We start from the raw sequence: 25,570 nt of genomic DNA on the forward strand, positions 1-25,570 counted from the left end.
TATTACAGAGACACCTCCCTCTCACATGCAAAGGCAGTTCTGTCTTCTATGTTTATCTCTCTCATCTTTCTTAAGAGTATTAAACACCTGGAAATTCAAATGTCTTATTTGTTCTCGAGATGGTCCAGTTAAGGAGCCTAACACAACTCAAACACCAGGACAATGCATATGATAAAAAATTTACTGGACTCAAGTCACTACTGGTTGATCAGGGCAGAGAACAGACTTGGGAGCTGAACTGTGACTCTGCTCCCACACCCAGCCCAAATGTTACAGAGCTTTTAAGCTTGGAGACCACAAACATCTGTGCCAGTTACAATTACAAATGTAACTTCTAGTCAAGACTTAGGGAGAGGGGCTTTCCTTATGTGGTTGAGCTATGTCAACAGATATAGCATGTAGGTTTTATAGTCCAACCAGTCAAATCCATTTGTCCTTTTGTGGTTAGGAACAGTCATTATGTTTTATGGAAGAAAAGATGAATATCAGAAGCTAGTCAGCTGCCTTAGGGCCTAGGAACTTTTAAACTTAGTTTCACCCTATGACTAAAATGGAGTCTGACAACAAAATGGCAGTGCTTAGGACATGTTTCTTTTGCTTGTTCCCATCAGCCCTAGGAAAAAGATGAGGAGGAGTGGACACGTTGGTCATAGGGCTAACTCGTTTTCTCTCTTCAGAAGGAGTCCTCCTGGGGACCTTGGTAGGCATCCTGGTGCTCATGTGTGCACATGGGCAGCAACTTTGAGAATTTGGGAAAACTCTTTCTGGGTCAACATGGGATTCTATTGAGCTGCCCAGACCCCTCCTTTCAGATCAATCTAGGGGCTCCTCTGTCACTCCCACCTTACCTTGCTTTCTCTAGTCTGGATTCACCAGGTAGACCATGGGTCTTGTGCATGACAGGCAAGATAACCAACACCATACTAAGTCCCCCACTCTCCAAATGTAGCCTTTGTTCAGGGGAGCCTTCACCTTCTGCCTCCTTCAGGTGCATACAATGTGTCAGGGCTTTCTTTTTGTTTTGTTTTTGTTTGAGACAGGATTTCTGTGTAGCCTTGGTTATTCTGGAGATCTATGTAGATGAGGCTGGTCTTGGACTGAGATTTGCTTTTCTTTATGTCCTTAGAGTAGGGAAATAGGTGAATCACCACACCTTGTCTTAGCAATTTCCAGATCTCAAATTTGTGCTACACAATTTAAACTTACCTGGGATGGTTTAACAACCATTGGGGTGGATGATCACAGCAATGCTGGGCCAGGCACAGAAAATCCAGTCTCCTGGCTTTAAGAGTGTGGCCTTTATGCACTTTCAATCTTTGAAGAGCTGGGTATTTTATAATCCTTACTTTACCTGTTGGTCTTCCAGACAGTCTAGTGTCCCAGTAGGAAATGGATCTGAGGTTGTCCTGTTCACTCAGGCAGGTGGATCCTTGTGAGTTCCTGGCCAGCCTGATTTATACAGAGAATTCTAGGACAGACTGGAGTATTTCGTGAGGCAAAGGAAAAAGAAAGCATCTGGCTCCTGAGTCTTCACTGGTTAAAATCAAACAGCTGAGATTTTGTCTTTTAAAACAACACTCTTCCTTCTAGGACATTGCTCATTATACTCTCAGTAGAAAGACAAGATTCCCTGCCAGGGAAGCATTTCCATCGAATAGTAGGGACAAGCTAGGGATGAAGGGTGATCTTTAGTTCCTCCTGCCCAGAAACTTTGGTTTCTGATAAACCTACAAGTATGACTGTGCCCAAGTCTCGTGAATAAACCCCCATTCCTTCTGAACTGGGAAAATATCTGCTTGTCACCCTTCGTGCAAATACAAAATGTCCCGTGTATTTGCTTTCAGAGGGACAAATGTGTCTTGTTGGGTTGGACCTCAGAGGAGGAAAGCCCAGTGGGTGGAAACCTGTAAGGAGACCTGCCTTGGAGACTGAGCCTTTTGGAGCTCAGGTGCTGCAGCCTATACCTTGACTACCTCCTGGTGGTCTGTCCTCACAACCTCTTCAGATCTAAGAGTCCTAGGAGGATGGACTATTGTGGTTTGCACAGGTATGGCAAACCATAGACTAGTGTGTTTGAATGCTTACCTCATTCAAACAAGGGAGTGACTCTATTAAGAGGTGTGGCCTTGGTTTCTCAGAAAAATGGAATAGTTCTACCTCAAGACAGTTATACCATTCCTGGGCATCTACCCAAAAGATGTCCCACTATACCAAAGGGGCATTTGCTCAACTATATTAATAGCAGCTTTATTCAGAATAGACAGAAACTAGAAACAACCCAGACATCCCTCAACTGAAAAATGGAAAAAAAAAAAAACAACAACAACAAAACCCAAAACTGTGTTCCATCTATACAATGGAATTCAACCATTAAAAACAAAGACTTCATGAATTTTTCAAACAAATGATGGAACTTGAGACTATCATCTTGAGTGAGGTATCCTAGATCCAAAAAGACATGCATAGTATATTCTAACTTAGGCATAAAATACAGGACACCTATGCTACTACACCCAGAGACCCAGAGAAGTTAAAGAAGAAGGAAGAATGCTTGAATGTCACTTAGAAGGGGAAATAAAATAGTTATAGGAGGAAAATTGAGGGAGGGAAAAGATGGAAGAAGGGTTTGGGAGGGCAATGGGGGGCGTTCAGAATTAGGTGTGTAGTGGTGGTGGGGGACAGGAAACAGGGCCAGATGGTCATGAGAATGAATAGAAATCTGCAACTGGCTGTGTGTGTGTCGGGGGAAGCTGGGGGTATCTGGAGGATGTGCCAGAGACCTGGGATAGGGTGTGTGCCCAAGAATCAGTGACGGTGACCTTAGCTATGGCAGCACTAATGATATGGAACCCAAAGAGGCCACCTCCTATGGCCAGGCTGGAACTGTAGTGGAGCGATAGGAACACCAAGTCACCCACAAACTTTTGACCCAAAATTTATTCTTTCTACAAGAAATGCAGAGAGATGGGATGCAGTAGAGACTGAGGGAACAGCCAAGCAATTACTGGTCTACCCTCTCATCCCACCGGCAGGTACCAATCTCTGACACCATTAATACTCCTTTGCTTGCAGATATCATCAATGCATGGCTGTCCTCTGTGAGTCAGATGGATGCAGAGACCCACAGCCAAACAGTGGACAGCGCTTGGGGACTTGTACGGAAGAGTTGGGGAAAGGGTTGAAGGCCCTGAAGGTAATAGGAAACCACAGAAAGTCCAACAGAGTCAACTAACCGGGACCCTTGGGGCTCTCAGAGATTGAGCCACTAACTATGGACTAGACTTAAGACCCCTGCACATATTCAGCAGTGCAGCTCTGTCTTCATGTGGGTCCCTAACAACTGGAGTGGGGGCCTGAGAGACCGAACCACCATTACTCTCCCTCATTCTGCTGACAGACTCTCCCACTCAGGGTCTAGAACTGTAAGAGAAGGTACATCCAGGGACGTACCCAAAATGACTGCCTAAACATGACCTTACTAAGGTCCTATTTAACATGCTAAATGGACAGGGAGAGCTCATGAAGTCTCACTCTAGACAAAGCACCACAGGGAACTGAGGAGTGCTGAGAACTGGAGAAATAGTCTTTCTCAGGGAAGCAGACCCAATGGTTATCTAATAATAAATGGTCAGCCCTGAAAATGTTCATGTGATTTATATTATAAGGGCTAAGCCGATGTATTTATATATTTATGAACATGTATTTATATACACATGCACATATATGTAGCAACAAAAAAGAAAGAAAGAAAGAAAAAGAGGCTATGAATTTGAAAGTGAGCAAGAGGTTGGAGGGAGGAAAAGAAAATTAGAAATCACTCCACCACGCTGTAGCCTTGTCAACTTGCAGATTTGTGCCGGATTTGTATTTCCTCCCTACTTGTGAACAATGCCAAAAAAAAAAAAAAAAAAAAAAAAAAAAAAGAAGCCCACAGGGGATGAGAATAAAGAAGAGTCTATTCCTTGCAAGCCAAGCAGGTGAAGGAGGAGCTACCTGACATGCTTCCTGTATTAAACTTTGACAGCCCCAGTACGTTCTCTGAAAGTTTAATCTCACCCATCAAAATAGAAACTTTTTTCAAGAAATTTTGTGAACAAAAGCCCCTTCTCATTCAGAGGGATAACCCTTCACTGGCCGCATCTTACCAGTCTCTGTTCAGCCTGTCAGATCTGAAGAGTCTCTGCAACCAAGAGCTATACTATGGAAGAGATGTGAATATCTGCTGGTGCATCCGTGGGAAGAAGAAGGTTTTAAATAAGGAAGGCAAAGCTGAGTAAAAGTTTAGCGTAGAAGAAGGCAACAATGCAGTTCCACAAGCCACGGAGATGTAAGGATGAGCTCTGGGGGATCCAGGAAAAGCTGGGATGTTACTTTGGCTCCTTAGTAGGCTTGAATGTGTACATGACCCCCGCAGAATCTCAGGGCCTTTTCCCACATTATAATGATGTTGAAGTTTTTATCCTGCAGTGGCAGAGAAAGAAACCCTGGTGCCCGTACTCCCCAGATGTGCCCCTGGTGCACGAGTATAGCGTGGAGTCTGAGGGCGGGATTGGCTCACCAACACATGACTTCCTGCTGAAGCCTGGCGATTTTTTGTACTTCCCCAGAGGGACCATTCCTCAGGCAGAAATTCCTTCAGGCTGGGCCCCACTCTATTCACCTGATTATTAGCACCTACTGGAGCAATTCATGGGGAGATTTCCTTTTGGTTTCCATTTTGGGGCTTGTATTTGACATTGCAAAGGAAGACGTGTCGTTAAGGACTGGAATGCCCAGGCAGATGCTCATGAATGTGGAAACCCCAGCTGAGGTCACAGGGAAGTTGAGTGGCTTTCTGAGGACTCTTGCAGACCAGCTTGAGGGTAGAAAAGGACTGCTGTCACCAGATATGAAGAAGGGCTACGCATGCGCAGACTCCCTCCTTTCTCTGTGGGACACGGAACACAGACGGTGGACCCAGGTGAAAAGTTGCCAAGGTTGGACAGCATAGGAAGACTGCAGTTTAAAGACCACGTTGTCTTCACATTAGGGCCAGAGCAGAATCAATCTGATGAAGCTCAGCAAATGATAGTTTACGTCTATCATTCTCTAAAGAATGTGAGACAGATACACACGATGAGAAAAGAGGCGGGAACAGAGATTTATGTACTTCGCTTTCCTTTATATGTGGGTGCTCTAAAGCAAATCTGGTGCAGATCAACAATTTGAGTTAAGAACCTGAAACTCGACACAGATGAAGAAAAGGAGAACCTGGCACCAAAAAGAGACACTTCTCTCTGGACTAAGTCTTTAATCCATGTGCTCTAGTGCCTTTATGCAGAGAATGTTATTTTCTCTACAAGTCCTTTCAGTGAAGAGAAGACTTAATTCTTAGGGGAGTGTTCTGTTAGTACTCCGGGTGGAGGTGGGGTTACACAGAAGAACAAGCAGAAGAAGCTGGTTTATGTCCTCACTGACATGAGAGGGAAAACAGGAAATTATTAAGCATCCCAGGCTGTGATAAAACAATACTTCAGACAAGTTTATTTAATCCACTGTTGTAGAAAAGGCACATCTCCAGTCCATATGTCATATAGAATTATGTCATTTAAAAGAAAAAAAGTTAGAAATCAAGTAATTATAATATAAAAAATAATTATAATTAAAGTATATATATTTATTTATATTCTTCTTTTTCATATGTATGCACCATATTTCCTTGAGGTGGTACCAATTTACCTTACTTATGACCTTCTACCAACATGTGCAGTTGTTGGCTAGATCTATATAGCTAAATTTATCAAAGTTCCAAATTAATATCTGCTCTATGATAGCTGCTTTCTATAGTTTGTCTGAATCCAATGACACAATCCCACTTTAGTGACTGTGGATGTAGTCAAATGGCAGAACATTTTCCTGCCATAGGATAGTCCTCAGCACTGCAAGAGAAAACAGAAAAAGTGATAGTCTAAATTTTCTAGTAGCTGGAGATTTTAGTTTTTATATTTAGGTCTTTATTTGTGGTATTTATGTTGCATATGAAGTAGCCATTTAAAATCCTATCTCAATGTGGAAATAAAATTGCTACAGCATCATTTTGTCTTATTAATATGAAATGACTTATCATATGCAAAACATACATATATACTTGTAACTGTTTTGATCTGCTTCCCCAACTAACTGTCATTCCCAAGAGACTTGGAGTCTGAAGCCCGAGGAGAGAGGAATGGATTTGAGATGACTGTATTTGTTTCTGTCCCATGGTGGAGACACCTAAGACTCACGGCCATTTCTGATGCAGTTGGCCTACATCTCTCCCCATGAGCAGAGTGTGGATTTCAGGGCAGAGGCTCCATTGCCAGCTTCCTGACAAACGCCTGGGAAGTTAATAGAACACAGCAGAAAGAACACAACAGTTGTCACAGTGACAAAGGAAGAGACTCCTGATCCAAGTCTACTGACGTGGGGAGGGGTTGTGAGTCACCGTGTTCTCTCCCACTGTCTCTGCAGTCATGGCCTTGTGCTCAGTACCAACTCCTCTCCTCCCTTTCCGACTCAGCTCTCAGGCTACAGCCGACCCTCCGGTGATGGTCCCGAGTCTATGCCTCCAGCCTTCAGGTCCCGATTTCTACTTTAGTCCTGCATCTTCTGTGCTTTCTGCAGCTCTCACATCCTGTTTCTGTCCAAACACACTGGCTCCGGTAACAGAAAGAGCTGGGGTTTTCCTGCTCACTGCAACAAAAGTATCTTGTGTAAAGAGGTTCTTCCGGGTGGCTTATCAGCACATTTGTTGTAATCTTATTCGTTACAATAACAACAGTTCAAGGTCATTACTTGACTATGACAGTGTCTCTGTCACAGGAAGCTCCACATGCTTTAGAGGAAAGAGGGTTCTTGGGAAGAGTTGTCAGAGCCCAGGTGAGGGTGTATAATTCCTTTGTCTGGGCAATAAGAAATGAATGCAACACCACTTCTGCACTTCCTCAGTAAAAAGGACAGACAGGCCCTGAGTTGCCAGAAAACTCCAGAGACTGGCAGAAAACGAGAGACTGGAGAGGGCAGGACGGTCTGCATCACACGGCTCTCTTTATTCTGTTTTGTTTTTGTTTCTTCCTAATGGAAAAGGGATATTGGCACATCTGCATCATGCTAACAATTCCTTTCCTGTTCGGTGTTCAGTCACAAGCCAAACGGTTTAATCTTCCTCTCACATTTCACACATTTATCGATCTATGCTTCTGCTTTGTACTTCAAGGAGAATTCCATTTCTTCCTTTCTGCTAGTTTGTCATCTCTTGCCTTGGCGTTTCAAGGGTGATTTTGATTGGTTTTTCATATCAGATACTGTATCTTGGATTCACTGAGAGAATGACAACCCTTCATAATTTCTTCTGTAAAGAACAGTCCTGGGAGTAGAGTTCTTCAATACTTCATCATCAATAGAAAATACCAGACATTCTTGCAGAACCTCTGTCTCTAATACAAAAATGACATTACATAATTTGGTGGTAAGGTCAAATGAGTATTATCTTGCATCTCATAGTTCAGCATTCTTTCTATACCAGCTTTGATTGATTTCTGGACATTGCATGATTTGTTCAATAGAAATGTATACAAGTAGAAGTTTTTCAGATTGAATTCTGTGGAGATGGGATAGATAATAAACAACCCTGGGCTATTTTTCATTGTTTTATCACTGTAAATACCTGACTGCAAAAATGTTGTATTAGAGTTGGGTTTGGAGAAGGTGTTTGGCTTAGATACCACTTGCGTATCTTCAGGTCAGAATCACAGCCACCCTAGTGACCAGGACTGACTGGTTGGATCCAGAGTAGCTAAGATCTGAACTGTTCCAGCCTGGTCACTAAGCCATGGGTTAGTCTGGTATTAAAATGGCCACACCAAGTTGCACCTTAGGTCTCTTTGCTTTTAATATATTTTTTCACCCTTTTACCGTCAAGTGATGTCTGTACTTGAAGATAAACTGTGTTTCTTGGATGAAGCACAGAAGGGATCCCGTCTTCACATTCATTGTTGGTTTGTGTCATTTTACTGAGAATTTGAGACCATTGATTTTGAGAGATATTTATGAGCAATACTTGTTAATTCCTGTTTTTTTTTTTTTTTTTTTTTTTTTTTTTTTTTTTTTTTTTTGTAGTTGTACTGGCTTGTTTGTGTGTCATTGACACAAGCTGGAGTTATCACAGAGAAAGGAGATTCCCTTGAGGAAATGAGATCCAGCTGTAAGGGTTTAAAACTTTGTCTTACAAGTTGATAGATCTTTTAGTATATCCAAACTAGAAGGTAAACTGCAATACGTGTTTATTAATCATTCATAGGTAAAACCTGATAAAATTAATTTATGTACAAGATTTTATTTATTTATTTATTTTATGTGTACAGGTGAATGTCTGTCATTCGAGAGTCCAAGGCATTGGGACAGGGAGGGAGGAACACGCTCTGCTGCTGTTGGGAAGATGAGACCAGGCTAATCAACTACAGCTATAATGACCTAATTATATTATACTTTGAAAAATAAGATAATTATAATTAAAATATATTTTCCTTTACTTTATATCCTGTATAATTCTCCTTTATCATATGGACTTAATATGCTTTCTTGAGGAGTAAAGCCAGATTTAGATTATTTATTACCTTGTATCAACAGCAGCAGTTGATAAATCTGCATTGATAAGTTTATCAATACTTTCAAGTGGTATCTATTTTAAGATAGTGGCTTCCTATATTTTGCCTGAATTCAGTAACATTTTAGTGACTGTGGCTATAGCTCAGGGGCAGAGCATTTTCCTGCCATATCAGTTCTTGGCACTGCAAGAGAAGACAGAAGTAAGTGCATATTTTCTTGTAGCTGGAGATTAATTTTCATATTTAGGTCTGAATAAAATTATCCCGACTCTAATTTCCATATTAAGTGCCTGATGATGTGAAAAACTTACATCTATGCTTGTGACTATTTTAACCTGTGTTTCCCCAACTAACTGTCATTCCCAAGAGACTTGGAGTCTGAAGCCTGAGGAGAGAGGAATGGATTTGAGATGACTGTATTTGTTTCTGTCCCATAGTGGAGACACCTAAGACTCACGGCCATTTCTGATGCAGTTGGCCTACATCTCTCCCCATGAGCAGAGTGTGGATTTCAGGGCAGAGGCTCCATTGCCAGCTTCCTGACAAACGCCTGGGAAGTTGATAGAACACAGCAGAAAGAACACAACAGTTGTCACAGTGACAAAGGAAGAGACTCCTGATCCAAGTCTACTGACGTGGGGAGGGGTTGTGAGTCACCGTGTTCTCTCCCACTGTCTCTGCAATCATGGCCTTGTGCTCAGTACCAACTCCTCTCCTCCCTTTCTGACTCAGCTCTCAGGCTACAGCCGACCCTCCGGTGATGGTCCCGAGTCTATGCCTCCAGCCTTCAGGTCCCGATTTCTACTTTAGTCCTGCATCTTCTGTGCTTTCTGCAGCTCTCACATCCTGTTTCTGTCCAAACACACTGGCTCCGGTAACAGAAAGAGCTGGGGTTTTCCTGCTCACTGCAACAAAAGTATCTTGTGTAAAGAGGTTCTTCCTTCCGGGTGGCTTATCACATTTGTTGTAACCTTATTCGTTACAATAACAACAGTTCAAGGTCATTGCTTGACTATAACAGTGTCTCTGTCACAAGAAGCTCCACATGCTTCAGAGGGAAGAGAGTTCTTGGGAAGAATCTTGTCAGAGCCCAAGTGAGGGTGTATAATTCCTTTGACTGGGCAATAAGAAATGAATGCAACACCACTTCTGCACTTCCTCATTAATAATAACAGACAGGCCCTGCCCACCTAGAGGCTAGAGGCCCTTTAGTCAAAGATACCAGAAAATTCCACAGACCATCAGAAGACAACCTGAGAGTAGAGCAGACAGGACAGTCTGCATCTTGTGGCTCTCTTTATTCTGTTTTCCCCCCAAGGGGATCAACTTGAGCATAAACAATTCCTTTCTCCCTCACTGTTCTATCAGAGCCAAATCTTTTCATCTTCGTCTCATAATTTTATATAACAAACTTTCAATCTAAGCTCATGTTTTGTACTCCAAGAAGAACCCACTTTCCTCCTTTTTGCCAGTGTCTCATCTCTTGTCATGATGTTTCAGGGGTGATCTTGACGGATGTTCATGTCTTAGGCCCTCAAACTTAAAGGTTGTCATGCCTTACACCGAGCATGCCTAGTGTGGAGGTCAGAGGTCAATGCCGTGTGTCATCCTCAATCACCTTTCTTTAGGAGACAGGCTTTCTCACTGAGCCAGGCTGGCCAGCAGGACCCATGATCCTCCTTGTCTCTGCCTGTCCATGTTGAGTGTATAGGCACACTTTCTACCATCTGGCTTTTATGTGGGTGCTGAAGATCAAGTCCAGTTCTCATGATTTTCTTGGAAAACTGTTTTGCTACCTAACCATCCTCTCTACCTACATTTTTTTGTTAAAAAAATGGAAGTCTGAAAACTAGGAATTTAACTCACCGATGGACATTTGTCTACAATGATAAAGGCCATGGGCTCCAGTCTCAGCACACACACACACACACACATACATACATACACACACACACACACACACACACACACACACAAATTAAAAAAGAAATGTCTTAAGAGAGTGCAGTCCACTGATATTAGAGAATTGCTTATATGTAACTTAGCCTTCTCTTCTTCATTGTGCACATGAAATAAAAATAAAAAACAAAAGCACATAATAATTAGATGTCTAGTGCCAATTGCAACACAAATTATCCGTATAGTGATCAGAATCTACTGAAGACTTAATAACAAATATTCACATTTATTAAAATGAACATCTTATAAGTAGATCTGTCATATTTCATAAAAAGTATTATCCCCGTCTCTTTAAAGCTGTCCCAGAGAGTGCTCAGTGAGACTGTCCTGTGACTGCTGGGGACAGCATCTCTCTCAATGCTCTGGTCATCCTCCTGTTCAGAGTGAGACCCAGCCCCACGGCAACCAGGCTGGAGAACAGGATGGAGAAAGACAACTGAAGGACGGGCTCCTGGAGGATGCTGAGGGACTGAGATAATGTTTATCTGGTGGAATCAGGTGCTTGGCTGTTTTCCTTTAGAAATCAGAGACCTAAATGGTTTATTTTCAGATACGTGTATCTTCTCCATTCTCCCGAATTTTTCTGATTTATGTTGTTTTCATGGAAGAATAAAGAAGTTTATTGGAGGTCTTTTGTTTCATTTTTGGTCCATTTTGGAACATACAGCTCTAGTGTGTAACCTGGTAAGGGATATGTAATCAATACAATCTAGTGACTGATTACTTTTCAATTACCTTCAAATTATAAGTGTGACTGGGTCAGGTTTATTTTTGTTTTTTATTTTTGCTTTTGTTTGTTTCTTTTTCAGACATGGTTACCCCCTGTAGCTTTGAGTGTCCCGGTATTCACTGTGTACATAGACCAGTGTAGTCTCAAACTCACAGAGTTCTGCCTGCATCTGCCTCCCAAGTACTGGGACAAAAGGCTGTGTCTCTATACCTACCTATTAAGTGGTTTTGAGAATGTAGTTTTTAGAACTTTTAAAAATCAGTGCCTGACTTACAGGGGAAAGAAGTTGCAAAGACAGAAGCATGCTGTAATGTTTCCCATCATAATTCTTGTGATCATTCCTGTGTGTACGCGTTTGTGCATCTGAGAGTTTGTGAATCTGAATGCAGCTATTTTTGGAAGTCTGAGGACTGCAATGCATCCATCTCCTTGAACTGGAGTTACAGGTGGCTGTGATCTGCCTGACATGGATGCTGAGCCTTGAACTAGAGGCCTCCTCAAGAACTGAGGCCCCTAACCACTGAACCATCTCCCCATCCCCACTGTCATTTCTTAACCAGAGGTTATAAAGTTGTTGGTTTCTTTTTTAAAGAACTGAATTCTAGAGTTAGTAATCAATACAGCAGGTATTGATTTTGCCTTTACAGAATTTCTGCTAGTTCTTTTGTCTCTCTCTTCCCTTAACAACTTCATCCTCCAGCAAGTTGCTCTCCAGTCTGCCAAATATCTGGTCTGTGCAGGTGAGAGAGGCTTGGGAGGAACAGCTGGAGATCACCACTCCACCGGGTCCTGACCTAGGAAGATATGCAGAGGAAGATAGCCTCTGCCTTGTTTCCGTGTTGTTTTCTTTGGGCTACTGTTCCCTGCAAGCATGTTTCCTTTCCAAAAACCGTTATTTTTAAAATAGAAACAAACTGAAAACCGCCTAAAAAACCCCTGGCAAATGTTTCATTTACTTTATGATTAAAAATGTTATTTACAGGATGGAGCTTTGGTGTGGTGCAGCAGATTGAATGAGAAGAGGAGGGGGAGGGGGAGGGGAAGGAGGGGGGAGTAGGAGAGGAACCAGACTAGTCCTAAGGGGTTGAGAACTTTATTATGGATTTAAGAGAGGACACAGAGAGACATCTGAAAAACTCCAAAGTGAAACTGACCACACACACATCATGCTGGGCCAAGAGAGGAGAGAGGGGGAAGGAGAGCAAGGGAGGTCTCTTCTACCAAGAGGGTGGGCCTGGGTCATGAGGATTTTAGTTTTTTGATTTTGTTTTGTTTGTTTGTTTGCCTAACAAGTTCACTCCCCCTATGCTGAAAGCAAGTGATTAGTAGGGAACCAAGGATACTTCAGATACCAGAACAGCTAAGTATGCGCCCCCACAATTTCTATAAATTGCTGTGCATTTTCAGTGGAGATCTGGCCTTGACCTATGGTTAGCATCAGGGCCCACCCTGGCGAGCCCAAGGACCGCGTGAGGGAAGGCACTCCATCCAGGGTCCAGGCAGTGGTTTCTCCAGCAGCCCACCAGTACCCCACTTCCACAGTGCTGGCCTTTCTGGCAAATTTGGGTCCTCGCACCAGGGTAGGCCTTTCCAGCTCGTATCTTGTTGAATATATGCAACCTTCTAGGCAAGCAGCGTTTGGTTTCAGTCCAGGGAAAAATACCGATAAAATTTTAATTGTTTCTATCATAGTTTGACATCAGCCTCACATTCCGCTTCCCTAGGCTGTGCCAGTCCTCAGACAGCCAATGACACAGTCCCACGTGGGACTGTAAAACCAGAGAGCCCACACTGGCTGAGGAAGGGTCTGCCTCTCTGTCCTCAAACATGTTCAGAAAGATCTGTTGTTTTAAACCTTGCTAGACTGAAGAAACTGTCACTGGAAAAAATCAAATCAGTTTAAGACTTTACAGCAGACTGCCTGTGGCCAGCTCTGCCTTACTGTACCCAAACTGCAAAGTAAGACCTATTATTCTAAACCATACAAGACTGAAAAAACAGTTTCGTTTCCCATAACGGGTCAGGGCTGCCCAACACTCGGAGGGAGAGCTTCCCAGGGTAGTGGTGAGCTTGGGAGGCTGGTCACTGGTAATAATACAGTATTGCAGTGCACAGAGCAAGCCCAGCAGTTCCACGGCTACTTTCTATGCCAGAAGACAGAAACAAGGCTCTAGTGGGGAGACCGGGACTAGGGCCAAGCACCATCATGCCGGGTTGGGGTGCCATAGAACAGGAAGTCTCAGACTGCTGAGCCAGGGCTTTTTGCCCAGTGAGGTCAGCCCTACACTCTGTTGAGGAGATGGCCCATTTTTGTCTTGCCTTCTGGAGTAGATTCCTTGTCCAGGGTTCTCTTTCCTGGTTGCTCTTCCAGAGGTCACGAGTTCAAACCCCAGCAACCACATGGTGGCTCACAACCATCTGTAATGGGATCTGATGTCCTCTTCTGGTATGTCTGAAGACAGCTAGTGTACTCACATAAAATAAATATGTAAGTACATTTTTATGTACTTACATAAAATAAATCTTAGAAAAAAAATCATACCGAATTGGGCGTGGGAAGCATGTCTTTTGAGGAGGCAGAAGGAGGCAGAGCTATGATTAAGGACAGCCAAGGCTACACAGAGAAACACTGTCTATCCTGGCTGCTGCCCTTTATTCTTTGGTACCAGTGAGCCTTAGAGCACAGCAGGCTCCTGTGTGCTACTAGCTGCCTGCAAGCATGCTTCATTACCGAACGCCTTCATTTCTCAAAATAAAGAGAACTGCCTAACACTCCTGGCAATTTATTGTATGCTTTAAAATGTTATTTACACGGCGGAGCTGGGTATGGTAGTGCAGACTGAATGACAATAAAAAATAAAAGGAAAATTAAAAAAGAAAACAAAAGAAATCAAAACAAACAAAAAAAAAGAAAAAAAAAAGAAAAAAAAAAAAAAAAACGAAGACCAGAATACCCCTAAGGGGTTTCAGTTTTCATTATGGATTTACTGGCGAATACAGGCCGAGCTGGAGACATCTGGAAAAATCCAGAATAAACATGGCTAGACCTTGTGCTGGGCCAAGTGAGGAAAACGGAGAGAAAGAGCAAGAGGGAAGCTCCAGACCATGAGGGATGCCCGGGGATGAGAAGCTCTCCTAGCCAAAATGGCCAAGTTATTCGGGGGCCAGAGGTGCTCAGAATCAGCGTTAGTGAAGGGAGCATGTAGTCCCATGTACTTGAGGTGCTAAGAGAATGGCAGTTAGGTCACATTTCACCTAGAACCATAACACACCCCACCCCCAGCCAACAGAAAATAAAATGTCCAGAACCGTTTTGTCTTCCAACAACAGTGAAGGATGTCACTTCATATAAGTTCAGCGTTTCATAGAACCCAGTGGAGAGATTTCTGGCTACAAGCCGCTACAGTTGGCTCTCGGGCTGGGCCTGCAAATTTTCCAGGTTCTTTGTTTTGTTCTGTTTTTACCTAGCCTATCCTTTTTGCTGATAGCAAATGCTTTGTAGGGTGTCAGAGGCCATTTGGTAGTTCCTGGATTTAGCTGTGTATTTTCAGCAGAGCCCTTGCAGAACTGTTCTGAGTTTGCTCTCTCTGTTGGAAGCCAGAAACAGAAAGGCTCTGGTGGAAGATGTGGTGGCAGAGGTGGGGAAGCGGGTGTGGGGGAGCGGGGTGCGGGGTATATGCGTGTGGGGGACACGGTCACGCAGATCACGCAGCTTTGCCTTAGCAGCAAGTGCCTCCTGTGTTTCTGGCCAGTGTTTACTCAGTTTTATGCTTAAAACTGCTCTGTACAGAGCAGACCTGGGTGTGAAGGTGCAGACTCCAATCCCAGCACTCTGTAGAAGCAGGAGGAGGGAGGCTGTGAATCCCAAGCCCATTTTAGCTCAGGCATCAGGCAGGAGGCAGTGGCCCAGGCAGGTTCTTCGGAAATTTTCTTAAAAATCCTCAATTCATATGTAACCACAGTAAAGCCAGGACAGCCAGTGCATTTCTTGCAAACAGAATACAAGATTCGTCCCCTCGCAGGACTTCTGAATGGGGGAGTTACATCCCCATTTATTTGAATCATACACTTTTTTATTTTTTAAAAAAATTAAATTTAGATGTCAAGGAATGTCTATGGCATCCTACAACTGGGCATACTTATGCCCAGGTGAAATGAAAGGACCCACATACTGGCATATGGTATGGTCCTGATAAAAGGGACCAATTAATATAGGGAAAAGGGTGTTGTGTTTTTTTCCCACGGGATGCTGCAAGAGCATGCTAGCTGCCAGAGTGGTTGGTGAGACGTGCTGATGCTGAGACAAAGGACCCTGCTTCCCTCCAGGGTGAAGAGAGAGCCTATAACTGCAGTTACATTGGCGGTCCTCCTCGGACTAGGAACAGCAGGCGCTGGAACAGGAATTGCCTCCTTGGTTACTTCTACCCAACAGTATGCTCAGCTTAGTGCAACGGTCAACAGAGACCTCCAAGAGCTGCAATTGGGTCTTAAAAATCTCAAAGATTCTGTCTCCTCTCTCTCAGTCTTACAAAATAGGAGAGGATTAGACCTCCTCTTTCTCCAACAAGGTGGATTGTGTGCCGCTCTTAAGGAAGAGTGCTGTTTTTCTGCAGATAAGACAGGACTAGTTGAAGATAGCCTACAAAAGGTCAAAGATAGTTTAGAAAAAAGAAAGAGAGAGAGGAAACAAAAGAATCCTGGTATCAAACTGGTTTGCTACCTCTCCTTGGCTTTCCACATTATTACCTGGTGTTCTGGGACCTTTGGTGGGATTCCTCCTGCTCATTTCGTTTGGACCTTGGGCTTTTCAAAAATTAACTCAGTTTGTTAGATCTCAAATAGATGCTACCTTCGCCAATAAGACTGTTTCATCAGTGCATTACCACCGCCTAAAGATTCAAGACGAAGAAACACCCATTGAAGAAACATCCATTGATGGTGAATTGCCAGAGGCCCCAGGGCTAGATTTTTCCACCTTGAGCATCCCCTGGTATAATAAGCTCTGGAGATGCCCATGGTAGGAATAGCATGATGCCACACGTCAGGTGCACACCCATTTGGCTGTAGAGTGACTCCATGATGGGAATATCGGGAGGCCTTGTCGGCTGAGCACACTCCACAAGGGGTGCTGAGCAAGGATGTAACCCCCGTAGCCTAAGACAGAGGCTCTACCCAAAAAATTATGCGTTATGTCAGGGTGCTAACTGTGGATGCACATCATGTGGCCTAAGACAGGCTCTCCATCAGTTATACAGGTAAGGGGGATATGTCAGAGACAGACTAGCCCTCAAGGCCAAAATGCAACCTCCTCTAAGTCTGGACCGACAAGATAAGCCAGAAACACCTGTGACTTTCAAGAATAGCCAAGCGTTGTTGTTGTTGTTGTTGTTGTTGTTGTTGTTGTTGTTGTTGTTGTTCCAAGACCATTGCCCTGGCCTCCTACCAGGCTCCGCTCCTCCCCAACCCCTCTCCTTACTTCCTCTTTCTACAGCTTAAAACTCGCTGCCTTTGAAACATTAAATGAGACCTTGACAACCGTTTTTCTTGGTCTCGCTCTTCTTTCTCTCCCATTTCCCCACAGGCATGGTCTCCCTCGCGCCCTCGAATAACTGGGTCCTGCAGGACAGGACAGGCAATACCTTCAATAAATGCTTTTTTTCAAAAACTGGATGGCTAGCAAGTAAAATTCAATTAATCCTCCCTTTCTTTCTCTCACCCTGTAGAAATACCAGTTCAAATGGTCCCAAGACCACCCATCCTATGATACCCAAAAGCTCTAAAGCTAGCAGAAAAAGAAGTAGCCAAAAGACTTCAGGGATCTCCCTATAGGTAAGCTTGCTGAGGGAGAGCCAGGCAAGGAGGGACCGGGAAGCCCTCCTGAACTACCTACTTCATGACTTCCCTAAGGGCGGGCGCCACAGCCCTCTCCCCCTACCCCGAGGGCGGAAAGGCGAACACCCTCTGCCCCTCCCCGTGTTTAAACCTCCAAGCCTGAACGCGACAGCTAGGTACCCAGACAGGAGCTGGGTAGACAGGCAAGAGAGGGACAGACAGCCCACCGCAGCACCGATCCTCACCGACAGCAACTCCCGCTATGTAAATCAGGAGCCCCGGCGGGGGTGCCAGGAGGGCAAGCGCCTTCCCCCCACCGCCCGGGATGGCTAAACACGTGCCACCCCAGTTTCACACGGAAGAGCCGGGAAGAGCCGGATGGGAAAGAGGCAGACGCTCGCAGAGCAGAAAAAGGGGAGGAGGTCCCGGGACAGACCAGACGGGACACCCTCCTTCCCTGCTCCAGAACAACCCCCAACGGAACGCCTGGTCCACAAGCACCTGCCACGGACACCCGGAGCACACCTCCGGGCTCAAGGGGTTTGCAACTCCATAAGAACAATACTAGCCACCCAGAGCTCCCAGGGACTAAAACACCAATCAAAAAGTACACATGGACGGACCCATGGTTCCAGTTGCATTTGTAGCAGAGGATGGCCTTGTTGGGGATTAATGGGCATTAATGGGAAGAGAAGCCCTTGGTCCTGCCAAGACTCGATGCCCCAGTGTAGGGGAATGTCTGGGCCGGGAGTTGGGAGGGGGTGGGTGGGTGGAGAACACCCTCACAGAAGGGGGGGGGGAAGGGATGGGGGTTTGTGGAGGGGAAACTGGGAAAGGGGATAACATTTGAAATGTAAATTAAAAAAAGAAAAAAAAAAAGGATAAAAGAAAAAAAGGATAAGCTTTCTTAATAGGTCTCTGGTCACCAAGGAAATAGTGCCACCATCTGGCAAAAACATGATATGACACTAAAAACATTAGGTCAAGCAAAGGAAGTTTGTCAAGTGCCCACAGATAGATAGATAGATAGATAGATAGATAGATAGATAGATAGATAGATAGATAGATAGATAGATAGATAGATTGATAGATAGACAGATAGATTGAAAGTTCGTGGTATCCAACTCAAAATGTTGGTCATCAAGAAATCGAAGGAGAGCCAATGCTGGGGAGGCCAGGAGGGGTTTGGAGAACTGGGACCCTTGTAGATTATTGGTGAGAAGGTAAACTTCTCTGGTCCTCTGATGGTTGGGACGAAGAATCCTCACAAAAACTAAAAAGAGCTTTTCTGGCCTAGCTAGAGGTCTGGGTGATCGCCATTAAGACTCAGGACCCGCCTGCAGGTGGCTGAGCCCCCAGAACAGCCATCTCTCCTACCTGAGCCCACAGGGAGCTTGCCACACACCCTGCCGGCTGTCCCAGAAGTGAACGCCTGGAGTTCTCAGAGGACAGATAGCATGACTGGTGAGAGCAAAGAGAAAGTGGCCAACTCTGCCTCTGTGGAGCGTGTTTGGAAACGGGGCTTTGAGGTGGTGTATATGACTGAGTCTATTGATGAGTACTGCGTACAGCAGCTCAAGGAATCTGATGGAAAGAGCCTGGTCTCAGTGACTAAGGAGGGCCTGGAGCTACCAGAGGACGAGGATGAGAAGAAGAAAATGGAAGAGAGCAAGGCAAAGTTTGAGAATCTCTGTAAGCTCATGAAGGAGATCTTGGACAAGAAAGTTGAAAAAGTGACAATCTCCAATAGGCTTGTGTCTTCACGCTGCTGCATTGTGACAAGCACCTATGGATGGACAGCCAACATGGAACAGATCACGAGGGCCCAGACACTGTGAGACAACTCTCCAATGGGCTACATGATGGCCAAGAAACACCTAGAGATCAACCCCGACCGCCCCATGTTGGACACCCTGCAGCAGAAGGCTGAGGCAGACAAAAAACGAGAAAGCTGTTAAGGACCTGGTGGTGCTGCTGTTTGAAACTGCTCTGCTCTCCTCTGTTTTCTCACTTGAGGATCTCCAAACTCACTCCAACCATATCTATGGCATGATTAAACTAGGCCTGGGCATTGATGGAGATGAGGTCACTGCAGAAGAGCCCAGTGCTGCTGTTCCTGATGAGATCCCCCCACTGGAGGGTGATGAGGATGCCTCTCGCATGGAAGAAGTAGAGTAAAGGCTCCTGGGAAGCCTGTGCCCTCTGTAGAGTATCCCTGTGGCTCCCCCAAGAGCCTTGACTGGTCCTGACCCACCTGGGTCTGCTCATGTCTACAAGAATCTCTTCTATCCTGTCCTCATGCCTTAAGGCAGGAAGATCCCCTCCCACAGAATAGTAGGGTTGGGTGTTGTGTATTGTGTTTTTTTCTGTTTGTTTTATTTTGTTCTGCAATTAAAAGTATGCAAAATAAAGAAATTGCAGTTTTATACAGTCCTATTCTGCTCATAAAGTAAACAAAAAGAAAAAAGAAAGAAAGAAAGAAAAAAAAGAATTGCTATGGTCATGGTGTTTCCTCATAGCAATAGACCCTAAGACACCACAAGCCTGCAAGTTTTCAGTTGTCTTGGTCATTGTGTCTCCTCATAGCAATAAAATAGTAATTCAGATTATATACAAAATGATGTCATTTGCAGGAAGATAGAAGCAACGAGAGAAGTCACATTGAGTGAAAAAGTCTCAGAATGACAGAAATTGCATGTCTCTTAGGTATGGCTACCCCCCCCCCCACACACATATAGACACATAAAATATGTCCTAAGCATCTGATGGCAGTTGGAGAAATTTCAGGGAGAAGTTGGCTAATAGTGGGAGTGGGAGATTGGAGAAATAACAAGTCATTGGCTTATGAATGGGCTCAAAGCGACTACATAATTGCATATAATGGCATTATGTAGACTGATATCAGGCAACAAACAAACATTTTTCAAGTGAGTGAGTAAATGAATGAAGCACCCATGAATTTAAAACGAAATGACAAAGCATCCTGTGGTGAAGCCCTCTGAGTTGCGATCAAGGTGCACCGATGGGGAGGGGGGTGCAGTGGGATGCACATGGGTTCCTGGATCTTTTCTGCAGCAATCCAAAGTCGGGAACACCAGCAAGTCTCCAGGACTTACACTGTCATTGGTCCCATGCCTAAAGGAAACAGTCAACATCAAGCACTACTGGTTCACTTTGTTCTAAAGTTTTAAAAAGGGTGTTTTTGTTCCCTGTTTTGTTTTTTTCCATAACGGGAAGAAAGGTTTATTTTAGGAGAGAGTTGAAGCGGGGAGGCAGTCTATCACAGCAAGGTAGGCACAGCAGCAGGAGAAGGCAGTGGGGCAGTGGTCACATTTCATGAGCAGCAAAAAAAGTAGAGATGGAAGGAGTGGGCCTAAGCTCCCCAAACTTACAGCAATGCCTTCTCCAGCCTCCCACCTGCCCCCACTTCCTCAAGCAAGGTTCACCAACTAGAGGGTTCCACAACTTTCCAGAACTGTTCCACCAGCCACCAGATCCCCAGCGGGATAGACTCCTGTTTTGCTTGTTTTGAGACAGACTTTATCTATGTAACAGCCCTAGTTGTCCTAGAACTCACTTTGTAGACTAGGCTGGCCTCCAACTCACAGAGATCTGCTTGCCTCTGCCTCCTGAGGGCTGGGATTAAAAGCATGTACCAGAAGGCATGGCAGCATGAGACAGAAGCCTGCTGGTGACATTGCTCAAAGTTCCATCTTGTGTTATGTGACAGGAAGCAGAGTATTAACTGTGCAGTCCAGAGATATTTCTATGAGGGATTCACATATTTCTCACTCATTGTCCACTGAGCTCACCTTACTTCCTCCACAGTAAAGTCAGGAGTTCTCTTCAAGATGTCCTTCCTGAATGGCCTGGTGCAGCTCTGCTCTCAGCTTCCTTCTTTCCTCAAAGCCTCTTTGATCTCTGCTTGAATGGAGGACATTGCCAAGAGAAGTCAAATTCTCCATGTGACATCAGTAATGTCCCTTAGCATCTGTTATTGCACAGGTGGTCTGCAGTCTCACTTGCTGACCCTCCCATACCCCTCTATTCCTGACCCTCCCATACCTCTCTATTCCTGACCCTCCCATACCTCTCTATTCCTGACCCTCCCATACCTCTCTATTCCTGACCCTCCCATACCTCTCTATTCCTGACCCTCCCATACCTCTCTATTCCTGACCCTCCCATACCTCTCTATTCCTGACCCTCCCATACCTCTCTATTCCTGACCCTCCCATACCTCTCTATTCCTGACCCCTCCCATACCTCTCTATTTCTGACCCCTCCCATACCTCTCTATTCCTGACCCTCCCATACCTCTCTATTCCTGACCTGTTGAGGGCCGAAGGCTGCACCTTACAAGATGGTGCTGGTTTCAGGTGCCATGAATCAGCTAAAGTGTGGTAAATAACCACTGGGCACATGTGCAAAGAGTGGTGCGAGCCAAGTCACAGCCCATCCCGGGGTGTCACAACCAGACCACTGGTGGGCAGCCAATCACACAGCGACACGCCACCCTTGCGGGTATAAATTAGGGTGCCTTTTCCTGCCTGGTGTCTTCCTCTTCAAGATGCAATAAAGGTTTTGCTTCAGAAGGATCCTGGTGTACCTCTCTATTCCTGACTGAGTTCAGCACATTCCTCCCTAAGTTATCATATCAGGAACACTATTGCCTTAGTTTTTCTAAAGCTGCAACAAAACACCATAGTCAAATACAAATCAGGAAGAAAGGGATTAACCTGGTTTACACTTCCATATAGTAGTTCATCACTGAAGGAAGCTAGAACAGGAACTCAAACAGGACAGGAGTCTGGAGGCAGGAGCTGGTGCTATTAGGCAAGGTGCTAATTACTGGTTTGCTTCCCTTGGTTTTCTCAGCCTGTTTTCTTATAAATCCCACTGTTACAGGGTATTTGATCACATTGTGAAACCCAAGATTGAGTTATTTACTAAAAGAAGCTTTTTATAGTTGTGGTGTGTCTTTTTAAAGATTTATTTTGTGAGTACACTAGCTATCTCCAGACACATCAGAACAAGGCACCAGATCCCATTACAGATGGTTGTGAGCCACCATGTGGTTGCTGGAAATTGAATTCAGGACCTCTGGAAGAGCAGCCAGTGCTCTTAACCATGGAACTATCACTCTAGCCCTGCACCAATGTTTGAAAGTGATGAATCAGAGAACGATTTGCCAGAGAGGATATGCCCAACTCTTAGAGAAGAGAGAGGAAAGGGAAAACTGGAAATTTTACAGAGACAGGTTGAAGAGAGAACAAGCAAAACACAGGTAAAGACAGAATGAGCCAGAGAATGAGAAGGAGCCAGAAGAATAGAACAGATTGCCAAAGTTCTTATGAGGCCAGCAGAGCAATTCAGTGAGAAACAGAGAGAAGCCAGACTGAATCAGTCAGGTTGGAGAGGGAGTTTGAGCTGGAACGATTGAGTGCAATCAGCTAACCAGAGACCAGAAAGTACTAGGAAGGGGTGAGCTAATTCAGCAGTAAGTCAGTCTCAGAGGTTGAAAACATTCTAGGCCTAGATAAGATTGTACAAAGGCTAGAAGCTTCCAGGTCTAGGCCTAGGCTAGCAGATAGAAGCAGTAAGCCTCTGAGATGACAATTAGATCAGGCAAATAAAAGTTACCTTTAAAATCCACGACCACCAGCCCAGGGATGGCAACATCCACAGTGGGCAGGGCCCTCCCGCATTAATCACTAATTGAGAAAATGCCTTACAGCTGGATTTCATGGAGGAGTGCTCTGAACTGAATGAAGCTCTTTCCTCTCTGATGATATAAATTTGTGCCAAGTGGACACAAACCACCTAGTACAACTGACTCCTCATCAACTTGACACACAAATGTACCATTCTTAAGCTACAAGGTCTCCTTTCTTATTTATCCCCAAGGTCTTACATTAAACGCATAAATAGCTTTTTTTCTCTCTCCAGGCATTGGCGAGGCGGGCTGTCAATCAGCGCTGGGCGGCAGCCAGGCTTGGCGACAGGCGGAGGCGGGGCTGAGCTGGAAGGAGCCGCGCGCGGGGCTGGCAGGGCCTCGGACTTCGCATGGAGCCCAAGATACAGGCGGCGGAGGGACGCAGGGCACCCCGCATCTACAAGCAGCGCGGCCCCTACAGCGGCTGGCGCTGGCCGAGCGCTACGACAGACCTTCTCTGCTAGAGCTGTCGCCCGGTCCCCACTGCCGCCACCGCCGCTGCCCTTCGCCTCGCTCGCCGCCGTGCCCAACGCAGCTGTCCTACCCGGCGGGTTCAGGTCCGCCCCCTGCACACCCGCCGCGTCCACGAGCCACCCGAGGACTCTGGCGCCGCCGCCGCCGCTCAATCCCTCCTTCCCCCGCCTCCTCCTCTTCGTCGTCCTTTGCCGCTGTCGCCAGGGCGACGTCACCAGTCTGGAACTCACTGCAGATAGCTAGATGATCTTGGATGCCTTTGCCCAACAGTGCAGTCGTGTTCTTAGTCTTGTGGAGGAAAACTTTTGAACTCCAACCACTCTCAATCCATGATTTCTTGCGTCAAGCAGGAAGGCTCTAGTTATAACCAAGGACAGGACCAGTGTCACAGTTGTAACAGGGGTCTAAAGTCAGACCTCCTACAACATAAACATAGAAATGCAATCTATGCAAAGAAAACAACAAACTTCTGCCTTTTTGAGAGTGTTCACTGACTCTCCAAAATTATCTGCTCTCGGGGAGCTTCTCGACTTCAAGCACCTCATCAGTCAGTGAGTATGGTCGCCTGGCTAATGTGGACCCTCTCTCAGCCTCCCCAGGGCACTCGTTAGGTGGCCCGACCTTCCTGAGGAGGAGGAAGAGGAAGAAGAAAGCTACTGCCCTCGATGCCAGGAGCTGGAGCAGGAGGTTATCTCGTTGCAACAAGAAATCGAAGAGCCCAGAAGAAAATTAGAGAGCATCCCAGTGACCTGCTAGACAGTCCTAGATTACCTAAAGACAGTCCTGCCCTACAACCAGCTCCTGGTGCAGTCCGCCGACCAGCCCACCTGCGTAAGCAAGCAGCTGTTGAACAACTATCCTGTGTACATAACCAGCGAACAGGGAGACAGGCTGTGAATTCTTCTAAGAAAGACGGGAGGCGGCTCCTGCGGTACCTCATCAGTGTTCAGTGATGCTGTAGGTCCTGCCCGACAGGGGTGGGCAGTGGGGACTTTCCTGCACAACGGTGGCTCATTTTACAAAGGGATGGATCACCAGGCTTCCCAAGATGAGGTCTTCAACAAGAGTTCACAGGATGGATATAGGGACTAGCAGACAGGGTCGTCCCTTGTTCAAGAGCTCCAGTTGTCAATGTCTGTTTCCTTGTCACTTAGAGTCCAAAGCATGTTATTCCGTAACACTTTACACATCCTGGAACTTAAAACTCTTGACCCACTGCCAAAATTTCCAAATAGGAATCCACTTTAGGGTTCTGGGGGCCAATCTCTAGCACCTGCAGTAGATTTGGGGTATGTTATATCACAGAGGGAAATGTACAGTTGACATGAAGTTAGTACTAGCTCGACATTGAGGATGTCTCCAGTCCCAGATCTTCAGGGAGGCCTGGCCTCCTGCGCAGAGCTGGTCTCCAGGGAGGGTTCAGTTAGTGTTCCTGCACGTGGGGGAAGGGAAGAAAAGCTACACACGTTTTCTTTAATAAGAGCAAGCTGCCCTTCGGTTTCCTAAGATTTGATTTCAGAGTTTTCAGCAAAGACACAAGCTAGGTGAGACTGCACGCTTCTGTTTTAAACTCTTATGAGAAGAAGACAGAATAGAGGTCATGTCCATAGAGAGGGCGTAAGTGGAAGGCAGCGACTTTTCTATTACCTCACAGACAAAACTGTGTTCATCAGAAAGGCGATCTTGCAGGTTTACAAGCTGGAGACTCTCATTATATCTTTAGGAAACAGCCAAGATTCAAAACCATTTTCAAATGCCTCATTTCATAAGTTCCTAACACACAGCTTTCATAGCCTAAAGTCATACTTTGTTGACACAATGCCAGGGTGGTGGGTTCTCTGAGAACCTTTACGAGCTAGCTGTTTTGTAGATCAGACACAGGGCGTGAACGCCAGCATCTGCTGTTGACCAAGGGCCTGGTACCGTAGACATGTAGCTTCAGTGCCGTTCAACTATGCAATGGCTTCTGGGTGATTTCTCTGAAGTGTGAGGCCTTTTCTGGGCTGAGTGAAGGTTTAGCATATATAAAACGTCTGCTTCCCATTGTCACGGGTAAAATCACCCCATCCAGCTATGACTCTCGTTTTCCCACAATTCCTCGGCAGTCTCAGCTCTGAGTTACTGTTCTGCTGAACACAACTGCAACAACAAACCATAAATAACTTTAAAAGTCCCACAGTCTTTACAAAGTCAAATACAGTAAAATTTCAGTCCCTTTAAAATAGCCAGTTTCAG

At 45.2% G+C, this 25,570-nt stretch overlaps 2 pseudogenes across 2 annotated transcripts; both read left to right on the forward strand.

Moving 5' to 3' along the window:
• The first annotated feature begins 3,888 nt into the window (after positions 1–3,888).
• Positions 3,889–5,307, forward strand: LOC308433668 (ribosomal oxygenase 2-like; annotated as a pseudogene). The gene has a single exon. The product of its transcript is annotated as a ribosomal oxygenase 2-like (transcript).
• Positions 5,308–19,194: 13,887 nt separating this feature from the next.
• Positions 19,195–24,288, forward strand: LOC308433669 (BEN domain-containing protein 4-like; annotated as a pseudogene). Its single transcript has 2 exons — positions 19,195–19,319; positions 23,095–24,288. The product of its transcript is annotated as a BEN domain-containing protein 4-like (transcript).
• Positions 24,289–25,570: the final 1,282 nt, after the last annotated feature.

The sequence above is a fragment of the Micromys minutus genome (genome assembly GCF_963924665.1).
Source record: "Micromys minutus genome assembly, chromosome: 20".
Classification (NCBI taxonomy): Eukaryota; Metazoa; Chordata; class Mammalia; order Rodentia; family Muridae; genus Micromys; species Micromys minutus.